At 35.8% G+C, this 23539-nt stretch overlaps 3 long non-coding RNA genes across 10 annotated transcripts in view; 1 reads left to right on the forward strand and 2 right to left on the reverse strand.

Annotated features, from left to right (window-relative positions):
• LOC145961027 (uncharacterized) overlaps positions 1-23539 on the forward strand; it is a 117741-nt gene that overhangs the window by 6875 nt on the left and 87327 nt on the right. For all 8 annotated transcript variants that reach the window (XR_014435534.1, XR_014435540.1, XR_014435535.1 and 5 more), the window contains exon 2: positions 16298-16340. This is a non-coding gene — a long non-coding RNA (uncharacterized LOC145961027). The remainder of the gene's footprint in view (positions 1-16297; positions 16341-23539) is intronic.
• On the reverse strand, positions 4903-9506 carry LOC145960684 (uncharacterized). Its single transcript, XR_014435444.1, has 2 exons — positions 9335-9506; positions 4903-6781 (listed from the first exon to the last, which is right to left on the reverse strand). It is a non-coding gene; the product is annotated as an uncharacterized LOC145960684 (long non-coding RNA).
• Positions 12721-23539, reverse strand: part of LOC145961028 (uncharacterized) — a 121021-nt gene continuing 110202 nt past the window's right edge. Inside the window, exon 4 of the long non-coding RNA XR_014435542.1 lies at positions 12721-12819. This is a non-coding gene — a long non-coding RNA (uncharacterized LOC145961028). The remainder of the gene's footprint in view (positions 12820-23539) is intronic.

Consider the following 23539-nt stretch of genomic DNA (forward strand, 5'->3'; position numbering starts at 1 on the left):
GACGAGACAAACTAACTGTGAAGCTTGGACTGTTACGGATCACGCCGACGAAACGTATGACTGATTGTTGACAGGGTTCTTAAAAAATAGTGATGGCTAAATCTTAAGCTGCAAATCAGTTTGGGAAAAAACATTGCGTAAAGTTTATATTATGTTATAATTCAATTTATTTAATGACCATTAGGATATTGCTATGATAGAGAAAAATACACTATGACATTAATATTTCAATAAATAAATATTTGATTGACAATTCGATTTTAAGCGATAACCTGAATAAAAATTCCAGACATTAGTATCGATCATATCGGCAACAGAGACGGATGGTTAAATAGAATTAAATAAGATAAATTTTTACTTGCTCAGAACACTTGATACGATAGATAAAATCCAGGATTTCGCCGCGAGGCGGAAATTAATAACTTCTGGCGAAAATTGAAAGATTATGGAAATCCAACAAAAAACACAAAAAATACGATGCATCTTATGCATGGCGGCGCATGGTTGCAAATTTCAAGTTAAGCTGCGAGATTCCTCGGCGAAGAACGGAAATCCGTAGACGTAGCTCTGGGTAGTCCTGTGCGCGGCTGCGTCGATACGTCGCGGTAACGATTTCTATTACAAAACGGATTTCTCATGCATCACCATGTCACATTGGTCTCCCGCCGGGTGCACCGTAAGCTCCTTTCCGCGCGCGCTTCTTCGAGGCTCTCGATCTTCCGTATGGCATGGTGGATAGATACCGGCGACGCGCGACGCGTCTCCATGTGTCGATCGTGTTCCTGACGTGGCGAAAAATCGACACGCGGCAGCGCGATCTCAAGAAGATACAGAAAAAGAGAGCGAGAGAAGAGATGGTCAGATCGAAACGCGAAACAGCTAAAGTGATTGCACGTCAACCACCTTTCTGCAACTTTACACCGTGCGCTACCTTCTTTTCTCCTCTCTCTTCTACGCGTCCCTTCGATCCCTCGCTCTTCGACGATACCATCGTCGTGTCTCCGATAACGCACCACGGTTCGATCGTAAATCAAAACGCAGCCTTGTCAGGGACGAAGGTACCAAACAAAATCCATAAATTCCCGCTCTACTGCACCCGTAGTGGTTTCCGTCAGAAGTTCTCGAAGTTCCGAAAGTAGTATTTCTGCTGCTCGCGTAGCTCCCCGACCTACGAGAATGGAGGTGCGCGCGTAAATAATCTAAGGATGAGGAGTTTGAGGGTACGCCAAAGATGGAAATTCGAGGGAACAAGGCTGGGTACTTGCTATACCTTACCTTAACGTGAGAATCATCAGTGAGACGGGCAAGGATGACATTCGTTTAGCAAGAGACTGGAAAATGGGATGCTGGAGCGTTTATGATGATGGCAACAACGAAATATTTTATATCGTTCTTTCGCGTCTTATATCGCGATTATCTTACGGTTAATGGTGAAATTTTCAACGCGTCATTGTCTTATTGTAAAGCAGAATACACTCGCTGTCTCAGGATAAAATATTGTACGCGGAGACGATACGAGAAGAAGTAAACGGTTGTAAAATAAGAGAAATTAATGGTGCAAATCGAGAAGAAACTATCTGCGCTGCATTTGCCTCTTCCCGTCCGTTTTGTGGATTCTCTGTGTACGTGCAAAGTTTGCCAAATACGAACATATCTCATTTTTCGGGGCGTCCATTTTCAAACTTCGGAAAACTTAAATTTTTTTATCGTTCCTTGCATTGCACGGGATTATTTTTTGAAAATCATTGATCGACATTTCGTTTCTTTCGTAATCTATAATACTTCCAAGCGTAAGGTCAGACACGTAAATAAGAAATATATGACGTGTAGAACGTTATTATTTTTCGCTTTTTTAACGATTCGAAGGAATCGGCAAATTATTCAATTTCAATCCGAAACAACATTTAACGAAAATTATAAATCGTGTCTGCGAGTAACATCCACTCCTCGTCGCGGACCGTCTATTTTCGTACAAAGCATCGAGGTATAACGCGTTACGGTTTTTCTTATAGTCGAGCAAAGATCCGGATAAGAAATCGGACTAATAGGGAATCAGTAGGTGCTTCTTCGACGACCCCCGATGCTGTTCGCACGAGTCCGCCACACGTACGACCATTTCCGCCTCACACCATCCGGTGGAGGATTTGTACCGCGTCGTTTCTCGTCGACGAGGAGGGTAATCGAACCGCGTTTCCACCACTGAAAGCGATATTACCAGTAGCTGGTGATGCAGTACCGGTCGTTCATGGAATTGGCCACGGACGATCGTTTTCCTGGGGCGTGCGAAATTAGGTCGGTCTACGCGTGTCCGTACAAAAGTCACGGCGATCTGGGGCGGAATGAAATTGGCCGCGTGGTGACCAGTGTTTTCTATCTCTCTCTCTCTCTCTCTCTCTCTCTCTCTCTCTCTTTCATTGATATGCCACGGATGTCCGATTTCTCCAGAATCGAGAATTTCACAGGAATAGTAGATATATATTGTTCCATCTAAACTGTCGACGCTCGCAAAACGCAAATAGGAACATAACGTACCGGATTTCCGAATATATCGGTAACTGATTTTTGCTTAAGGTATCGGTTTCTTTTAGCGTATTATTATTGTTACGATTCGGATTTTTTTTGTCGATGAAGAAGTATCTAGGATCAGAAATACGTGCACGCTCGGCGCAAATCTGACATTGGAAATTAATGGTCCAAGTTAGATCGTATAATATTCTAGACTGCGCACACATATTATCTTAATTCGAAAAGTTTTTCAACGATTGCTCCATTCGTTGCTTATGGATCTTCCAACTTACCAATCCAATTCCGATTCTATGATTTATTTTTGATTCTATGTTTCTCATTAAAGCAAAATAATACCACGTAGATCTTTATATTTCACGAACATTTTACATTTTACAGATTTTATTATATAAATATCATATAGTTTAATTAGTAACGCGTATAATTTGCATTGTTTTTAAATGAAAAAAATAGCGTTGCGTTAATATACGGCGAATATTAATTGGGTTATTATTTAATTGATTCGCCGGAACTACTTCTTTCATAATATATTTTCATATTTATTGTTTTTATGAATTGTATTATATTTTTATAAGAAGGAAAAGAGAAGGTTAGGAATTTATAAGAAGCGCAAAAATATATATTTAAATTGTACTGTCGATGATGTTTCGACCTTGCTCTGGGTCCTTTTCAAATAGGAAAAACATAATATTATACATACATATATAATTTTAATTTTCTTATTTGAAAAGGATCAGAGCAGGGTCAAAACGTCGACAGTACATTTTAAACATATATTTTTGCGCTTCTTATTGTATGTAAGATAAATAACTACAAAATTTCTCTATCATAATATATTATTAGTATCACGCACTATTACCTGCGTCTTTGGTTCCTAGCCTTCTTTTGCTTCTTATTTGATTTGTATCATTTGAATCATTTTTATATTTTTATATTTTTACTTTTTTTTATTATATTTTTATATACATTATCGATCGTATTATTATTATGTAACTAAAAACTGAATTTTTGATAAGCAAATATAATTGTACGTACGTAAAATGATTTTTTCAATTAAAAAAAGTTAGAATATAAACAATTATTTGCATGAAACATAAAAAATATTTTTTTTGTTTTCTTTTTGTACTCCATTTTAGTAATTAAACATTCTACCTATAAGCTCTTAGCAACTATATTGATCGCTCGTGCATTCTGCTAGAAATTTTACATCATTCTAAAACGTAGAAGAAATCATACGCCAAGGTAAAATTTGTTTTATATATTCTGTCGGTAGCATATTTTGGATTTTTTATTTTATTTACTTGTAACTGTGGCAATGTCGTCTACTTTTTCGTTTTTTTTCTTTTAGGCAACGTTTTTTAATCGTATAAAGTTATTTCAACGCGAAATCATATCAATGCTAAATAGAATTGTAACGACAGGATTTTTTCTGAAAATTTTTAATTACATTTAACGATACTGTATTTTCAAATGTCAACTTATTTTTCTCGCGTATATTCGTGGGATGTTTAGATCGCGTAATTAATGCTGAGTATTTTCGTCGCATATTATGAAAACTTCTAAAAACAGTTCTCAATATGTTTCTATTTTTCTCGTGGAAAAAACGGGCGGAAGAAGAGAAGCAGGCGCAACATACCTGGGGTCCGTGCACTTTGGCCTCTCGACAGTATGAAATTCTCCATTTAGTTGTAATACAAAGTTGAACGCACCTGGTTCTTTACGGCAAGAGCAGCGGCGGCGTTGAAATTTTCACGCGGCGTATTATGAAATTCTGTGGAGTTTTCTCTAGTTGCAAAATTCGATGCATCCCGCGACAACGATGCGAGACACGATCGTCGTGGTACTCCGGCGTCAAAGCGGATATTGTGCATCGCCAGCGGGAGAGGGGTATCGATAAAGTTCTTTTCCGTATATTTTCCGTATATTTCTTCGTGTACTCACGCGTTGCTTTTATTTAGCGCATTTTTCCGAGATCGGGGACTCTTCCGAAATAGAGTCGATTGTTCCCATTCCGGAATTTCTCATCAAGCTTTGCCACTGCAGCCGTTGTTCTCGCAATGAGTTTTGCGCCTTGCGACTTTAGGCGTTGGCGCCTTTTGCTTCGCCCAATAAAATGAGTGGGTCATCAGCTTTAATTAGGTTCAGTAACAGTTGCAAGAAAATATCAAGAACTCGGCGGAAATATATTCTAACACACACACCATTGTATTTGTTTTTTTTTAAATTATTTGCAATGCGGCCAATGCGGAAAAAAGTAGTACAAAGAATAGAGAAAGACAGAGCAATTAACTTATTCGTCAAATATTGTTAAAGGCATTAGAAGTGAAATAAAATTGAAAAAATGCGAAAAGATTGGCATATAATAAATAAAGATAATTTCAGTTCTCGTTATTTATTTTATTATTTCACGATATTGATTCCATTAATTGAACCGATACAATTAATTGAAATTAATTGAATTGATACAATATATATAGATCTACAATATTGCGTCTCTATTCATTTCGATATCTCTATGTCTGTGCGATTATATTTTTATTCCGTTTATACTCAATTATACAATAACGTAGTCTCCCTACTTTATTGAGCGGCGAGATTTTCGAGCGGTGTTAGCTAGTAAAATGCCACTTTATTCGGTAGATACATATGCCAACGAATATGACGAAGATGAATTCATTCTCCAGTCCGCGTTGGAGGATGGGTATGCGTAATTCATCAGCGTAATTGAGCTCGGGCAGACCAAGTTTGTAATGCTTCACGAATTTCATGAGCCGACTACCATTCTGTAATAGCACATTAATTTTAGCACGCAATTTTCAAGCTTTATAATATAAACCAGGATGTTATATTTATTTTATAATTTGCAAGATAATCTCGATATCGATTCAAAGCGAGCAAAAGTCCCACGGAGAGAAGTTCCGTAAGGAAACGATGAAAATAAAGTTGCATGCGGATAATTAGCGTACGATAATACAATGCATAGATATGGCTTTCGTATGGCAGAAATATCGTTCTATGAAACAGACAGGGCAGCTTCATAACGTAATGGAGTTTTCTTGTTTCGTTCCTGCTCTTCTTTTCTTGGCCCGTTTCTTCGTTTCCGTAGTAACTTTGCTGTTTCTAGCAAGGACAATGCCCTTCTTCTCTCTGTGAGACACAGACGTTGCGATATAATACTTAAATTAATCTAGTAAATTTCCACGAAATCTCGTGACTTGCGCGAAATTAGCTTACAGCAGTTGCTGTGGTGAAACGTACAAAAATATTTACGTTCAGCATACAAATACAGCTTGTCTACGAGAAAATTAAAATGTAATATAAATGTGTCACATATTGCACGAAAAAGAAAAGAAATGTAAGAACAGTTTGCGCACACAACAATTTATAAGTATACTTAAACAAACATATGCATTTTAATTTGGAAATTGGATTGGAATAAAATTTTTAATTTTCTATTTTTATTCCAGTCCCCTTTCGCGTTAAAGGATTTTAAATGCAGTAACGAATAAGACTGGTAATAACAAGGATAATAGTTTTTACGATCGGCATAATTCTCGGCTGGGAAACGTGCGTCGTCACGTTATGAAGGCCTCTGGCTTTACACGGCTTCGTAATCTAACTCTAAATTAACGCTGCCTAATTCTCGTCCAATTCTCAGTTTTGCAAGCGCGGTTAATGGCACGGCATGTCGCGTTCCAGTTTTATTAAAACGAGTTCCGATAAAGTTAACGCCTCTTCTGGGCAACGATGCTACATTTAGACATTTAGATAAGTTAACAGGCCAGTCGGACCGCATATGAGCGTGCTTTTGCACATTTTCCCAGTTTCTCTTTTTTTTCTCCCTCGTAACTTTCCTGTTCCCCGCCGCGTAACTGCCCCTACTGTGTTATATCTGTGTTCGTATTTATTCCGCAGAATGGTTGACTCCGGCTGTGATATTCGCCATCTCTATAGCGAAAAGCAAACTCATCACAGCTGTTCGTCGCATGCAATCTCTTGGAAAACAAGCCTTCCGGCAACTCGTGAGATTGATTGTAAGAGGCAAATTGCGTTCTCTCGTAAGACGGTCCTATTTCTTTTTTTTTCTTTTTTTTGTTTTTAGGAATAGTAGTCACGTAAAGGAACGACCGGCAATCTCATGGAAGTAATGAGAAAGCGCTCATGCTTGTTCACAAGCCTCGTCCAATATACATTCACGAGATTTATCGATATGTTGTTCGAACTGTTCGTTATTTAGCGCCGTTATATTCCTGTTCTGGAAAATATAAATAATAAAAAAAAAATGATATAAAAGTCGCAACTCAATACTATTTACATATTCATATCAAATCCTGGGACGTACTATTTACGATCTATTAGATCGTGGATGATTTGAAGAAATGATTAATTCAATCAGCGTTTGTGAGAGCGAAAAAGAGAGAGAGAGAGAGAGAAAGAGAGAGAAAGGATGGATATTTATATTTTATAAATCCGGAGGGCGGCGCGTTCGCGCGATTCGATATCGGCAAATATTTCATTTTACCGCCGTCGCGTTTCGTGCTGGTATACGTCTAAATATCCTTTCCCCGCTCGATGTGACGTTACCCGCCCGAACGATTCCGCCCGCGAGCAAACTATAAATCTGATAATCGTCATACGACAGTGCCGCGAACGTGTATTGGAACGTGGGTGCGTGTATCGCACGCGGAAAGAGAAAGAGAGAGAGAGAAAGAGCTACGTATGTGTATGCGCGTATACATATCTCGGCGAATTATTGGTTGCCACGGTTTTTTTTCTGTCTCTTTTTAACTATTGGGAAATCGGTATTAAATGCACGTAGGCATGCGTGCAAACATCGCGGTTCATTAAATTAATCCAGACACGGACTGACGTATAAACGTTGAACGTGCGAGTTCGCCGCGACGTGCTCCGTCGTCGTAATTTCTCTCGGATGCGTTCTGCGATTTTAAATCGTGCAGCGAATACTCTCGCCGCTGATTCCAAAAGAAATTAAATTGCTAAATAGTTATCGTATCATCCAACCGCGAGCATTGAATATTGCATATACTTTTTGTGAGACTATAATCGTGAGATATAAATTTAAAAAATACTATAATATTGTATAATGTATTTTAATTAATTAAAATCAATATATTATTTTTTAAAACATATATACTTTATTACTTTGAATATACTATGAAAATTATTAGTTCAGGAATATATATATGTATATATATATTAACGAGTTAATAATTTTAATAATATTCAAAATAATAAAGTATATATGTGTTAAAAAATAATATATTGATTTTAATTAATTAAAATACATTATACAATATTATAATATTTTTTAAATTTGTATCTTATTGTATATACATAAACATTACATATATATATATATATATATATATATATATATATATATATATATACATATACACATATAGACACATAATATGCTTAATTACGGTATTATGTAAAGGCTAATCAAGAAGTGAATGTGGAGACAGATTTTCCTAATGGCAATGCACTTTGCTTTTCTGGAAGTGTGACTCATCTGCACTTTTCGTTTGTTCGGCATCATGGGGATACGATCACTAATGGAGAGATGAATGGTAGACAAAGCGCGAATGTCTTGAATAGTGGCTGCGCGGACAAAAGCTGCCACTGACAGCCACTTCGCGATCTCTTTGTCTTAGCTCATAATCGCTTATCCGTAACATCGGTACCGACCTCTTTTACTAATTAGACTTGGGTAAACGGTATTAAAGAAAAGTGTATGTATCCATATGTATGTATAAACACATATACGTACGATGTTTGTCGTAGTATATTCCGAAAGGGTATGTTCCCCATGCAAAGAAATTTCTTGGTTCAGATCGTTGTTCCAATATTACTTCGTCTTTCGCACAATCTGCAAAATTGTGCAGAAAACAGTTCGGCAAAATTGTATTGGTCTTGTGTCATTGGTCTGGGAGAAAAATCTTGCTGCTGGCAAGAAAAGGTGTACGCTTCGAGTCCTATCTTCTCTGTGCGTTTCGGACGATACGTGCGTCTTGAGACTTCGAAAGGCTCTCTAGAATCCCCCATGGTGCTACGAGTTTAAGAACTCTCTTGTGCCCCTCTAGGAGAATCGATATCTCGATAGATTCGACAACCTTTCGGGAGTAGGGTGTGGAATTTCGCACAACGCATTTTTTCGGGTATACGATAAACGTGCAGTACGTGCTATAAACCTATTTAAACAATATTATTAAATAGCTGTATTATATATTATGCATTTTTTTCTATAAAAATGAGATTTATATTCCTTAATATATTTTTCGATATTTTATTTGCAATATATACTTTTTTTCTTAATTTTTAAGAATTTTTTGAACGCGATATGTATCTTCTATGAAACTATAGACCTTATCACATTATCGAATCGTATTTAAAACAAATATATCACAGTGGAAATATGTATTTCACTTCATAATAATATTGTTTAATATTATTTTATAATAATATATATTATTATGTGTCTTCTGTAAAGAAAGATTATCTTCTCAATTTTCGCCCGATAAAGAAAAGAGAACGACAGAGCTCAATTTTGCAAAAAATACGTCTACCGCGAAATAATTATTTTTCTCACGGTGGCGCAATAAAATTGTTAGACAAAATGTATAATGAAATTAATCGGACAATCAGTAGCTTTAGACCGCGCGGTCCCAGAATTTGCAACGGACGTGAGAGCGATAAGGAATGTCCAATAACCCGAGTGGGTAAGTCGGGGACTTCTCGGCATGCGGAACACGTCAGTCCGATAATCTACGAGTCGATAACTTACTTGCCGAATTTCTGGTCAACCCGCGACACAAATTGTCTGTCCGTTCCGCACCTTATAACATCGCCTAATTACAAACATTATCGCCGATACGCTCGTCCATGTGCCAGGCAACAGACCATCATCGATCGCAACTGCAGGCGATAATCTTGCGATTTTACGCCTCACGCTTTATTTTAATTTAACTGCGCATTTTTGCATGCGTCGGTCGCGTGATTCCAGTAACTAGCAGATAGCGACATTATTTATCGCGTTACATAAATAAAACTATATCAGCGTGACTGTCGCTGATGAATATAATTTCACGCATTTAGCAAAAAGTATTTAGTAATAATTTATTTTATTAGTTTATTCTCATGTTAATCTTAGTTAACTATTCCTGCATCTTTTTTTTGGAAATAGAATTAGAAGGTGGCCAAGTAAACATTAATTAAATTAAACTATTATTAAAATTATGTGACATCGAAGCCATAATTGCTATGATATAAAATTAATATAATTGCATGAAGTATTTCAAAATAATAATTGTTTCTGTTGAATAAAATCTCTTTCACAAACGTAGTTCATTAATGTAATGCAAATTTTGTTATATCTTTAAACATATTTATAACTTACCGCACGTATATAATTGGCTATTATAAATTTTAGGTTGCCGCAAATAACGAGCCAAATAAGTTACAACCAACAGCAATATTTTCCTTCCATCCTTTGCCACGGTTCTGAGGGAACTTATGGTGGTCGTTAAAGTCGTCGCTCTCACAATGTGTGTAGTTCTATGTTCCGAATAACAACTCATTACTGAGTCTCGTTGCGGCCCGAAGAAATTATATCGCGTCGAGGGCGCACTCGTTTTTAGCGCCCCATGTCCTTGATCACTCACAACCTCTCACGCTTTTACTCTTCCTGTCGCTGGTAGAGCTAAAACAGGGAACAGCTGCACCCAGTTAATTCACGGCAGCGACCGAGGCCATATACATCGTCTCACGGATCTCGTTTCCCCTCCATCAAGTTCTCTCTCTCTCAATCATTATCAACCCCAATTCTATTCGATAGATTGGCGACTGAGATACATAGGTAGTTTCGCTATTATGTCGCTAGTTTCGAGCAAAATCCGTGCAAAGAAGAAAGCAGAAATGCTGAGAGGCTAAAGAATATATTCCGGAGCACTGCGAGATGCAGGAGCCGGAGGAGAAGTCAAAGGAAAGGGTGAATGTGCGATGCACATCGGTTGTGCATACATGCGTCGCCCTTTCCATAGACAAGCGCGACACTGATACGTGCTCGGGAGACTAAATCGCTCGTATAGTTGTAAGCACCCGTCTTTCAAAAGTCCTACCGATAGGAAAGTAGCTCGGGCTTTGGCTGGAAACGACTATTGGAGTTAGAGTTTCTTTCTAATATGGAATATATTTTATCGTGAATTGTAACAAAAGGATTTGATTATTCTTAGTTCTGACATGATTTTAAATAAAAAAAGATGCGAAGCGTACTTTAAAGTAAAACTTTGAAAATTTTATCGTGAAAAAATTTTATCCGTAGAATAAACGTACAGTAATTAAACGGGCTTGGATGAGAATTACATGACGAAGATCAGAATTTTCATTTTGAACGTATTTTTTTGACGCGATGGCGAATTTTTTAAAAATAAAAACGGATTTAGCGGTTATCGACATTGCGTAAAAATAAAAATAATATTTGAAAAGCGATCGTGTTGTAACATATTTTATTTGTAGGTTTATGATGGATATTCAATGTTAAGCTATTTTGCTTTGTTTAATACATAATACAGCCGAATTTATGCTCGTAAGAAGCTTAGCTCTGTTTACTGTTTCGAGTTAAACTTTACGTTGGTATTCGCGCGCATTTAGCAGCTGGAAGCATGTGCATAATAGCACCGTTCGAATTCAAACTATTTCGCTGCACAATCGAAATTCTGACCGAAATTTCTGCCAATGTGGCGTACCCGCTTTCGAACGCCGGTAAATGCAATCTCGCGTGCTGTTAGTTCGTTTTGAGTCGATGCTGACTAGCAGAAATTCAATTTTACGACAAGCGGAATTTTTTTGGGCACGCGATATAATCGCAAACACCATCCGAACGAGCGACGCTTACAGGTTGCATTTTGTTCCAACGATTGTTATCAAATAATTTATCTTCCATTTTTGTTGTCGTAAAATTTCATACGATATTATTTTGCATCGCGAGATTAAATATTTACACGATTAATAATATTCTAAATAATATTCTAAAGTTTTGTTTAATACGCTTTTTTTTAAACATCTTAATTCGAGACCTTTAATTTAATCCTTCCTACCCTTCTTAGCTTGGTTTTATATCAAGTAAATGTATAAATCTCAATTCGAGAGTTTTAATTTGAATGCCTCTCTTACTCCTGAAAAAGCGTAGACGAGAAAAATATCGGAGCGAAATCGCAATTTTTTTTTCTTATAATTTTATTATATGCGATTTAATTGGATAACAAATCCTACGAATAAACAAAAGACCGATTATAATAACGGGAAATGTCCACTTAAAAACAGTTATTCCGCAATGTTTATCATTGCGATGTAATTTGCAACTGGGCAAGTTGATAAATACAACAGCTCACGATAAATGTAGCCAACTCTCTCGTGATTTATTACTCGAGGTAGATTTCTCGTCGTGGCGACAAACACTTTAAAATGTGTAATACTATTTATTTCGCCTTTTACTCTGATGTTGTTGATATTTTCTGCGGAGATTGTGGTTGCAAAAATTTATTTTCAACGCGTTACTGGCAAATTGTAAACAATGGTGCACGAGTGTGGACACATAATCCTGGTAACGATAAATTGAAATCTCTCTCATACATATACGTACATATATAGTGTTCTTTAAATGGAGTTTGCGTGATACTAGACTCGATAATCCGCTTTATATGCGATTTATTTAAAAAAATTTTCGATGCATAATAAATTCAATAAATTAATATCGATCTTCTCAATTTATAAACAAACTTATGTTGGCGTATCTCTGTCTCATGCAAATTTTACATATTTTTTAGTATCCGTTTTGTGCGATTTTATCTCTGTCGATGCATCGATATATATGGTAGGAAATCCGTTCCAGCTCATTGCGAGGCGTATTCTCTTCACTCTCGAAACCGAATAAACAACGACTGCACGATCGTGAATTTCCTAGTAGAATCGCGGTCTCCATCCCACGAGCTAGCTATTCAACCCCTCTCGTAGTAAGTACGTGACTAAATATATTCTTTTTCATTTTCGAGGCTTCTAGAACGGAAAAAGTGTCATGTCCCAATTCACGTTTAGCACGACTGTCGCGTATATTGTAGATCTGTTCGTGTTTAGTTGACTTACCTCGTCGACGTGCTTACACAATGAATTACACGCTTCTCGTGAAGATCAAACTCTAAAGTGAAAACTCTTCTTTTTCGACGGACGTAATCGCGCTATGCATTGATGACACCAGCATCGTGCGCCATAATGCTAAAAGAAATTCAACGGATAAATTACAAATAACGAATATAAAAATGATAATCAATATGATTAATAAATATTTACAACTATTATATAATAGACGCACTTTTATACATTAGCCATATATATTAATATTTTACTTTTTATAAAAGTTTTAAAGAGTTATTTAAAGAAGAATATTATTAGTTTAAATGCTAAGTTTAAGTGACAATAAAATGTTATTTGTGAAATTTAGAGAATTAAATAAGTGCGAAAGAATAATATTTTTTTTTAAATTTATTTACTACTGACAGTTCTCTATTAAATTTATTCACGATTTACGCGAGACAATAATTTAAAAAATGTGTAATTATTGTAAAAGCATATCTAATATTTTCTTTGTATAATTAAAAAAAGGAAGAAGGAATATGAACAAGAAGCAAGAAATTGTTTAAAACTAGACTTTCGATATATATTTAATATAATACGCAGATTTATATTTCTTCGACGATCGTAACTATTTCGAATGTGGAAAGTCGAAGAAAACTATATACGTATAGTAGTATGTTCTGAAAGTTTTCGTGCCTTCAAAGTAATGCATTTATCGTCGCACAGATCTCGGGGAAAAGATATTTATGAGTCTTGATACAAGATTGCATCCAAATCGCGCCTTCCAAGTTCGAAAAATATATTTCTTCTTACATAGTTTCGAATCCGCCTTACGAGACATTTTGCATCACTATTGTATGCAAATTTTTCTAAATTTTCAAATGAATATGTAGCAAGGATTTTGTTTGTATACTCAGAATGTATAGTTTTTCATCGATAAATATCTATCGATAAAAATCGATGAAAGTAACAATTCGCATATTGAAAATTATTTGATAGAAAGATCTATTCGCTGTTAGTAATGGTCTATTATCATGATGAACCGCCGGATAATGATTAAAAAATGTATGATATTCATAGAAGCACGTAATATTTTCTTTACATAATTGAAAAAAAAGAGATGAGATTATTATTTGAAAACTTTTCATAAATGTAATGAAATTAAATTGTAGAGTGATGTTCAGAAGCAGACTAGAGAAACGATAATTAATATTAAATTCAAATCTCGCAAGTCAAATTGAATAATTTAATAAGCATAGAGAGATTGCCAGAATATAATTTTAAAACAAGATACAAGATGGCGATTAAGTGAACAAGTATTTTTGCTTTTCATTCTGTTCGAGTTTTTGCAAAAAAAATCGAAAGTAAAGAAATAAGAAAATTTCAATGTACTTGTTTAGTTAGCTTCGAAAATGTTCGTTCAATTGGCGAATCGTATTTGGCGTGCAGTTAATGTCAGATATACTAGAGATTTTTCATCCACATTGCACGTCTGGAACTTTTTCCGTATGTCGCTCGTTGCACGATAAGAAGGGGAAGAAATAAACGGCGCGGCGGTAAATGCAAGTCTAGCTGCCTAGAGAGCTGGAAACTCTATTTTATGGTAAATAGATGTTGCGCGGCACCGTAGGTGAAAAAAGCGAAGCAGGAAGAAAGAACGGAAAGGAAGTTAAGAACGGCACAGCGATGTCGAGCCTCCAGCAGACGGTGAGAAAGAGGCGATAGTTTCACCCTCCGGTTTATCGGTTTTCGAACAGGATGCTCGATCCCCCTCTCACACTATTGGCTGCACATTATTGTCACCTTCCAGCATACAAAGCTTCCATAGATATTCAGGCTTAGCTTACATCGAGGTTAAGTCCCGCTACATAAGGTGAAATGACATTTGACGAAATTGTAGATATGCAATTTCTTGTCATAAGCAGTGACAGAACATTCGTATCTCATAGTATTGAATAAAATCAGCGGTAGAACTATTGACTGTAAAATATCTTTCCACAAAGTAGAATTTTTGATGTGCATAAGATTTACATGAAAAATTTTCTACGGATTTTTTAAAGATATGTTTTTTATCCTACTTCTTTTTTATTATTTCTGTTTGTCAAGCCGTCAGGATGTCACAACGTCAAGTATATAAAAAAACTACTGGCCGTAATCATGTTCACGATATATCATCAAATAGCTTATCTGGAATTTTTATATCAAAAGCATGTGCAGTGCATTCAACTAAATATCTTTATAACTAGAGTCGTCGTGTAATAAAAATCTAGCAGCAATTTTCTGATTTAATTTTGATATAAATCTTAAATTGCGATCAGAATAAAATTGATCCAATCATTTTCGAGATCTCGAAATAAAAAAGTAATCATTTTTCTTATTTTAAGTTTTATTTTTACGTATGCATATACATGTGTAAAATTTTTTTTATCAATGAGATTTATCGGATAAATCTTAAAGTTGGCGAGAAGGCTTAGCGAAGGTTTATCCTGAAGGGAAAGCTGAGCACGTAAATGGTTTTTTAAGACTTGTAAGACTTATTTTACCAACATCCCTCTTCGCGTTTATGATTGTCGCCGATGATCGCTCTTCCGATGCCATGGAGTGAGATATCTCATTGAGACCTTGCTGCGGAACGGTCAATGAGAGCATGTTCTGCTCTGACAAGCAGCTCGACCCGAATCGGTCGATTATGGAATCGTCGTTAATGGGTCTCCTCTCGTTCCGTCTATCCTGTCATATGATATTAGTTGTAGTGATGACTTTTATATGCCGTAATATCCCATATGAATCGCGTTGATAGGTTGACTGGTGCAACTTAGTCCGATTTTGCATGAGAGATTGGCCTCCCATTCCCTAGATTGCTTAAATTGTTAGCATTGCGGAAATAAGTACTTTCTCTCTTATCATGTCTATCTGCCGTATGATATCTTCTGTGATAAAGCACCTTAGTGTTTCATAACGAGTCGTACTTAATTGAGTTCAAGTCGATATAATTGTAAGATACGAATAAGGAAACGAGAATCGGAATAAATCTCATTCGTATCAATCTTATTGATCGATTAGATCTTGTCTTGCTTCGAGCTTAATTTTTATTCGACATTATCGTTGTTATCTCGATTCGTTGATTTGGAATGCAATCGTCCGCGAAACGGAACATTGATTCGTTTATTCACGATCGCGGAATTCGCAAATAAAATTGCGCGTTAGAAAATGAAGCGGACGTTAGTTAAAAGATAAATGGTTCGTCGAGTCTTGATTAATTCGAGAGTACAAGATATCGCGCGTTTATTTTCATCGTAGACGGTTCGTGTTTTCGCGAATAAATGCAATAGCCTGAAAGGAGGAGAGACATCAGGCAACGGTGGAACAACTTTAGAAACAATATTTATATTTTTTTTGTTAATCTATTACTTGTTCATTTGGATTCTTTGATTAAAAAATAAGAAAAATAAAAGCTTATATTTAAAAAGAATATTTTTTTGGAAATGATATCGTTATTCCATCAAATATATATTTGTTTATTATTGTATGCATCGATTTTTATGCATTTAATAATATTTTAATGTATTAATTATTTTAAATATTATTATAATTTATATTTTAAATTTATATGTTACAGATCAATATCTACGAAAATCAATTCTACTATTGTACATCGATTGGTGAGTGAAAAACTTATTTTATGATAAAACCGTCAGAAAAAAAAAAAAAATATATATATATATATATATATATATATATATATATATAAAATTTGGATACTTTTTATATTCTTGAATGTTTTTTTTTATTTTTTTTTTTAGAAAGATTTTTTTTAATTAAATGAAAAGTATATATGCGCGATGAAAAAGTTTTGAGCAATTACGCTCTTGAAAGATTGACGTGTATTAATTGCGAGATACTTCATGTATGTATATATCTAAAGCTGATATCAGTTGCTATTATTTTGCTACAAGAAGATTAATGCTTGCGCATGTATATAACGCTTGCGGTGTGCATAACTACTGTATTATGGAAACGAGGTTAGCAGTAGTAGTTTAGCGATCAACTGGCTTTTCTTGGGAACGCATAGTGTAATTAAGATATAATTGTGTTATCTCCTTGACGAGGGCGGAATATGTAACGGTATGATGCAACATCAACGATGAAAGTTATCCGAGATTAATTTCTGGCGTATATATAACTTCTAGAATTAATATATATACATATTTGGAGAAAAGTAATGATACGCGAATAATTATTACATTATATTATCCAACGCGAATTATGGCAATAAGTAAAGTTATTTTATTTTTATTATGTCTTACGTTTATAACACAAATGCTATAACTAACAATAAGTACTACGACTAACTTTTGGCTATGTCAGATTGTTCTGTAGTTACAGTTCTAGTAATTATTTTATTGCCAGATTGTACCTATATCTAATATCGAATTTGACAATGTAATTATGTGGCAACTACTATATATATATATATATATATATGTATTGAATATACAGAATAACAGGATATCGATCGTCGGTGATAAAATTAATTAATGTATGTATATATATATATATATATATACATATATATATACATTAATTAATTTTATATATATATATATATATATATATATATATATATATATATATATTAGTTGTGACAAGTGTCAAGTATATTCTTTTCATCGTAATTTTATCTTATTTAGAATACAAAGAGTCAACATTATGTAAATAGGTATAATACACATAACTCAGAGGCGCTGTTCGCGCTTGTTAGAGTATCAAAGCAGCTTGCCCGCCCATTCGCAGCATGTCTATCTCGTTGGTGTATTCAACCAACCGCAGGGGACAAAAGCCACGCTAATATGTGCAAACTGACGCAAGAAACTGCTGGCTGGATGTTTGCCGCATATAGCGCTTGCATTATGAGAAATGTTGTTTTAGAAGGCGCCGCGAATAATTTATGCGAAGTCGATATTCCTAGAGGCGATTAAAAATTTCATGTATTATTAAGGAGCAACACAAGATCTTTTTTGTCTGAAATATTTGTTTCGCGCATATGAAAAGAAGTAGCTTGCATAATTTATAAAAATAAAATGATAGAAATACTAGCATTGATATCTCGTGCGAAAATTAATTAATTATTTAACATTGTTACTAAATTATTTGTTTATTACTTATCTAGAATATAACTATTTATCAAGAAATAGACGTGTATTTAACGCGTGACATACGCAACGTTGTACAGCAACAAGAATACCTAAATGCTTGTGTAATTCTCATGATTTCGGAATGCGGAGGGTCACAGTCAGCTTGTGCAATCGTCCTAACGAAGTGACGTTGATTAATCATGGCGCGTATTGTTATGCGAATTATGTTCATCTCGAGAGGAATTTGAAAACCGTCTACAAAGCTCCTTTAGCCCTTTCATAGAAGGATCATAACATTATATCTCTTTCAATTCATTTTCTTGTTTTAGCACATACTATAGCTACAATACCGTGACCCATTTGCAGAAATAGCATTATATTATAGATCACAGTCATAAATTATTATTGATTACTTTGCATTATTAATTACCTATTATTAATTATAATAGCATAATATATGCATTTGTATGATTTAGTATAGTTTCAAATTATTCTTATTACTAGCGTAAATTAATTATAATAATATTTCTATTTCACACATTAGTAATTAGGTTAAACAGTTCATATTCGTTGCACTTTCGTATAAATAAACGAATACATTATACAAAAACTTTTGTATAATTAAATCAGAATATTTAGTATTACTTCAAAAAATAAAAAAGATGTCACGCCCGAAAGCGATAAATTATTATGCAAATGAATGCGAATGCAAAACAAATAGTTTTATACATTTCGGTTAATTTTATTGCTGATCGATATCCTGTTGTCCTCTACATTCAATATTTCAGTAGAGGTCATATAGGTAGTGAACAAAGCGTCAACGACCAATTTGACACGCAAAAAGTTCGCAAATCGTGTCTTAACTTTCGCGGCACCGCCTCGTCGTCGCGTCTAACGATCCCCGGATATACGTTAACGGGTATTACCGGTGCTGACGAGAGACGGGACGCGTTTAAGGATTAAAGTCGAGCTTATGAAAGCCAGTATGGAACTCGCCGCGCTATGTGTGTACGTAGATTCGAGAGCAGATGTTCGTAATTGCTCTCCTCTGCTACTCCCTTCTACTCGTGTTATAAGTGGTGTGCCGCGCGTAAAGTTCTCCCTGAGAAAGCCGTTGTTTCGGCGCGCTTCGGTGGTGTTTACTTGTCGGTACGGGATGCTCTCGTGTGTCTCATACGCGAAAATGTAACCGGATACTAGTTAGAAGTATTCGCTCCAACGCACACATAAGCAAACTGCGCGCATTGCATTTAAACACATATTCGTATGAAAGGCGTTGTACGCCTACATAAATATCTATATGTTTAATCATTCGTATGCAAATCAATTATACACACATATAGTATACATATACAGTCCAGCTCAAAGTGTTGAAGTGTAAATAAGTACATATGTTTACATGGATGCTACGGTAGGGAGAGAGAGCATTCAAGCCGTGGAAGAAGAAGCCTCGTTAATTTCTACGGTGAAACAAGCCGGTGAGATTTACTTATATTTTTCCCAGAGAGCTTTTAGCTTTTATGTCAGAACTCCGGCGTTTCCTCCGGGCTAATATAATTTCCAATTTGCCTTAATCCCTCGTACTTCGTGTCTGCTCGTACGCGCGAATTGCAAATATTTACTGCACCTAGTATGCGATAAGAAAAATACTAATTAGAAAATTATGCGTCGTGATAGTTTTTCTGAAATCGATTCAACATGTCTCTTTCATGATCGCAACTTGTCTTCTTCTATGGCTCATATAAAACGGACGAGCGTTTGTTAAAGGAAGAAGAAGCGTGTCGGTACAAATTTCCATTATTTTCGCGTGACTAATATCCCTTTTCTTGATGAATTCCTTGGTTCTTGTCAAAGCAATCTGCCATCTTTTCAAGATGGCCCGAAGTTCACGTAAAGGGATGAACGACGCGTGACTTTAAGATGGATGGTCGTCGCGACTTTCGAATTAATCGATACTTCTTGGAGGGATTAATTTAACTCGGATAAGAAGAAAAATAGTCTCTCGCTCTTTCTTTTTTCTGCTTAAGTTGATGTCGTGTTTTTACTTGGATAGCTTTCGCATTATTTATGCAGAGGCGACGTCTGTGCGATGCAGCCAATGCGAAGTTAAAGACGATAGTAAATTTTCAGTAAAGTATATGCAAAAGTTCGTGATGCCTCAACGTATTGTATTTTAAAAAGAACCAACGCGATTTTGATTACAGATAATAAACAAGATTATAAATAAATTTTCGTGCGCTCTTCAATCAGCATCACGATTTAAATTTACGAGTTTTAAACACATCGGGTTTTAAATTAACTATATTTTTAACGTGAGTAAAAAAATGCAAATTTATAACGAAATTATATCGTGTACCTTCGTAAGATCTTATTCGAAGAGTAAAGCATAAAATCGGACGATGTGCGCGACACGTTTGATTAACAGTGTCGCGAAATATATAAAATCTATGTGAATTTTTACAGCTGGTATAGGAATGAGTTTTTTTTCGATCTCAGCTCGTATTTTATCAGCCTGTATTTTTTTCAAAATTTTTGCAGCGAGATCAACAAAACGTGATACGTCGTAATCCTCGATCAATTTCCGTGTCCCGAACTTGAATGGCCGATAAAAGTAATGACTAGTGCGCCAGATAATCTCATGCGTCGTGAAATCCGCCATAAGGGCGGAGCCCTCTTCTCTTCTACGCTCGTTGCTAATTGATCCGTCGGCGTCGAGAACACGAAGCGTCTTTCCGACACGGTGCGCTCACAAAAGCCATCCTTGAAATTTACTCGCACCTTCGCTGGAGTTTACTCCGAAGCCATCTCAACGCAAGATTGTGTAGTTCCGAAGAGAGAAAATCCAAGTAAGGTGAAAAATAAAAGAAATAAGAATAGATTGTCCGGTTGACTCGAACCGGAAAAGCGACAATAAAGGTTTCTTTCAGTTTTCGCAACAGCATGATATGAGAAATTTAAATGCCCGAAATATCACGATACGTGAAAACATACATAAAGTGATAGTAATGCATCGCCATTGTAGGGATTTCCTTTTCGGACGTTAAACGAACAAAGATTCTCTATATATATTTGAAAATTCAAGAAACTATTATCTGAATATATATAGTGTGTATAAATAAAAAATTTATATACACATATAATTTATGTGGAGATTAATATTATTTAAATGATGGTTCGAAGGAGTTATTATAAATAGAGCTAGATATGCAATATGCTGTTAATAATCTCTCATTCAAATCCATTATAAGCCGGCGAAGCTAATTTCAGACAAATGGCTTTCGGTTAACGCTGCTTTGTAAAGTAGTTAATGAAACGTATCCAGCAAGATTTATAATCTCGTAGTTTAATAAACTTGCAGAGATGATAAGCTACGTAATAATTATAAAGTACATTTTCTTAGGTACATTTACTAATCATTTATACATTAATCAGAAAGTTGGAAAATGTCTGAATTACGACTTCAGGATAATAAAAAAGCGAAACTTGAATAATAAACGCGCTTTTCTTAGATCAGGAAATTAACAAATATTATTATTAACAAATATTATATGTGCTAATAATTAGATATATGCTAATAAAGAATCAATTTGCTATTGACGAGAGGTTCAATGCTAAAATTTGGCTAATCGTTGGTTCGCGTAGCAAGAAAGTGCAGCGGACATGACGACTTTCGACCTCTAGTTAGCACCACGCGCGATGAATATTTATCGAGTCGGCAGCGTACCGCGACAAATTAACGTCGGCCAGCGCACGTGGCCGAGGTAATCGCGTATAATGAACAAGTTTAATCACGATATTTTAACGGGAGTCCGGAAATTAGTCTCGAACAGCGGGAAGGAGAGGAGAACGCACGAAACTTCAGTCGTTAGATGATTACGCATGGATGAATCGTTCCAGAGGCGATGTCTCGGTGGTTCGTCCTCGAGATCTCAAGCGACGATTTCTCACTTGACAACGAGAGGAGGAAGGTTTTGCCGCATGTTGCTTCGGCGCCAACTGCAAACGTGATTCGCGTGCCAAAGCGCCGCGAAATGCCAGGGAACGCGTTAACCGCGTATGGGTGTTATACGGATTCTGCCCACTTTTCGGGCGAGAAAATTGCATGTCTGTTTATGCCGTGGAATTCTACGGCCGCGGGAGAAGAAGGCTGTACGTCGCGGCGCCGGCAAAAACGGCGAACGGTTTTTGCATCGCGCTCCAACCCCCGGTCGTTTCCACTTCTCGCTAACGTACGCCCTCTTCTATCTCTATCTCTCTTTTACCTCGAGGATGAGTACGTATTACATATGCATAGTTTCATAAATTTGTGCCGTGATACCGCTTCTTCGGATATTCGAGCGCGCGTCTTGAAACGCAGCCAGGAAACCTGTTTGTAATATTACGGCGGTTGATAGGACGACGGTGGATATCGTTGATGGCTTTTCGGGATACCGATGTTGATCGAAAAGGAGAACATCGAAACGTTGATACTCTTGCCATTACACGAGTAGTGTCCATCTCCAATTACTACATTGACTTTTGTTAGATTACAGTGGACTGCACTTCCACTGCAGACTACAATCGACAGTGGCTATTGTCCCGATCGAAGATACGCGAAATAGACGCAAGTTGGACCACTATCGACATCAATGACATTGAGATCCGTGGACTGAAATTGCCAATTCCATTTCCGAAATGTTTGCTTTGTCATTCAGCTGTCTTGTTTGTTGATACATTGTGTATTTTAAGCTTATGCCTTACTCGATCGTGGAATATTAATAATCTTCGTAATTGAGTTCCTTAATTCAGCGTCAGCATGCTGATACGCAACAATGGTCCCGAATCGTTTTTCTCCTCGCTGCCAAGTAGTTTCATCGGTATACCGCGAGCGGATTATTAATTGCTTAGCGTTTTGATAAATTGTTGTAGTCGACTCTCGTTACCGCTCATTTGCGAAATAAGCATGTAGAGAACGGAGCGTGCGTTAAGCCCGACTGATTTGGATAATACTCCGAAGCAGTGTTCCTAGATAAATTGCACGAATGAAAATGAGTAAATTCATCGGCCATTTTAGGATTAAAACTTATTTTAGATATTCTATAATTCGCGGTAAAATTCGGAACAGAACTAAATTCATATAACTTTATATGTAATGCAGTATACAAAAAAAGAAAAAAGAACTTGTGAAGCAGCATTAGAATTAAATGTAAATGTGTAAAATTTCAAAAATTATATTTTAATTTCAATATAATTTTAATATATTTAATTTAACGTAAAATTATATTGTCTCGAATTTTGATGCGAATAATATATCGTTTAAAATTGGTTTAATGTAGGAAAATAATAATGTCTTGACGTCAGTATTTAAGATTGAAGTTTATTTTCGTCTTAATTACGATCGACGTAATTTTAAAATGACAAATCTTTCTTTTAACGTATTTGGTTTTTAAAGTTTTATCGAAAATCTTTGCTGAAAACAGGAATGTTCATTTCCTCAGTGCTGTGCTTTTCGTTGGATTTATTGCTAGAATCCTTCGCAATAAACGGTGACGAAAGAGCGAAAGACAGAGTGAAATATTTTTATATCATTTGCTCCTCATGACTATGACATCCCGCAAACTTTGTAAAAATACTTTCGACGGAATTAAATTAATCAACGTTGTAATTGAATATTAAAAACGATGATCAATTTTTCGAATTCTTTTTTTTGTCATCTTTTTCATCATTGAAGTATAGGATTGCAATTT

This window comes from Camponotus vicinus, unplaced genomic scaffold, assembly GCF_025532165.1.
Source record: "Camponotus vicinus isolate PSW18456_S1 unplaced genomic scaffold, iyCamVici1.0 SCAF_10, whole genome shotgun sequence".
Classification (NCBI taxonomy): domain Eukaryota; kingdom Metazoa; phylum Arthropoda; class Insecta; order Hymenoptera; family Formicidae; genus Camponotus; species Camponotus vicinus.